This window comes from Saccostrea cucullata, unplaced genomic scaffold, assembly GCF_032062105.1.
Source record: "Saccostrea cucullata isolate Sc308-1 unplaced genomic scaffold, CSIRO_AGI_Scuc_v1 ctg4227, whole genome shotgun sequence".
Classification (NCBI taxonomy): Eukaryota; Metazoa; Mollusca; class Bivalvia; order Ostreida; family Ostreidae; genus Saccostrea; species Saccostrea cuccullata.
In genome coordinates this window covers 87,354-88,566 of record NW_026926018.1, presented here as the reverse complement: position 1 = coordinate 88,566, position 1,213 = coordinate 87,354, and the positions used below count along the sequence as shown (strand labels likewise).

Sequence of the window (1,213 nt, the reverse complement as noted above, 5' to 3'; positions counted from 1 at the left end):
AGTTAAAATGCGTGATTGTGGGGAAGGGGGTTAATACAAACCCATATTCAATATGTTTAAATTATCACATTTAAATTTCATTCTCGGTACAAGTTTTAATTTATTTTCTTTCAAGTCACCGGGTTTTTAAAGGTTGAAAACGGCGTCTAATCCATTCACTGAATTTTTGAAAGAACAGAATCACAAAAATCCTATGTTCCTGTATCGGAGAACAGAGCGGCGGATCTATAAGACTTAGTTAGAATCACATACACTGAAAACGCTGATAAGGAATCTGCCCCTCGGAAAGAATAGCACAATCTGTAAAGATAAAGGAAAATTGTGTTTGTATTAGCGTTCTACATCTAATGTATCTTAAGATGATCAATGAAAATATACAAAAAACATTTTAAATAATTATATCAAATTTAGTTTTCTCCTTCATTTGCATTGAAAAAAAGCAGAAATATTATTACTATGACAATATTATTGAAGAGTAATAGTATTTACGTACACCTTTGCCTTCACCAAAGGCGGGTCTTTTGAATGTGGGAATTTGAAAATACGGATGATGAAACCAACACCATGCTGTAAAGAAATTTCATTTTTAAATCAACATATTGTTTGATGATTAACATTTCACAAAGACAACGAATACTTGAATCAAGGATATAATTGTGTTGCCTTAAGAATGAAGTATTCAAATTAAATACATGTATATAAATTAACGCCTTGTCATTTCTACATACTTTTGTACAAAGATATATAATTGATCATGCACTGGTAGTATAGAAGTCATTTTAAATGATCTTTTAAAGTCTATGATAAAGGAATAATTCTTACCATTCAAAGTTAATAAATCCCGAGGTTATTATTGTGGTTTATATGGTGCAACGTCTTCTCATTCAAATCGACACGGAGTAAGCACGCACATCTTGTTTACCAGAATTCAAAATTTTGCCTAGATAAGCAGCAAACCACTATACTCTGTAACGCGCTGCCCAGCAGGAGAATTGCATAATAGGTTATCATGACACTGAACCTGACCAGTGTGCCAATCCCCATCTAATGCCACAGAGTAAAATTCTGGAGTGGATCACAATATTGATGAAGAACATTTTTTAAAAACAGACATTAAGAGTTTTATATAATGCTTATGATTTTATACATTTAATTATATTTTAAATTTTTTTGTTTGTCTATCCTTTCATTTATTGATTTTTTAATTTGTTTA

At 30.9% G+C, this 1,213-nt stretch overlaps 1 long non-coding RNA gene across 1 annotated transcript; it reads right to left on the bottom strand.

The window, feature by feature from the left end:
- Positions 1 to 218: 218 nt before the first annotated feature.
- Positions 219 to 922, bottom strand: LOC134270396 (uncharacterized). The gene is made up of 3 exons (XR_009992812.1): positions 823 to 922; positions 494 to 567; positions 219 to 300 (listed from the first exon to the last, which is right to left on the bottom strand). It is a non-coding gene; the product is annotated as an uncharacterized LOC134270396 (long non-coding RNA).
- Between the last annotated feature and the right edge of the window lie 291 nt (positions 923 to 1,213).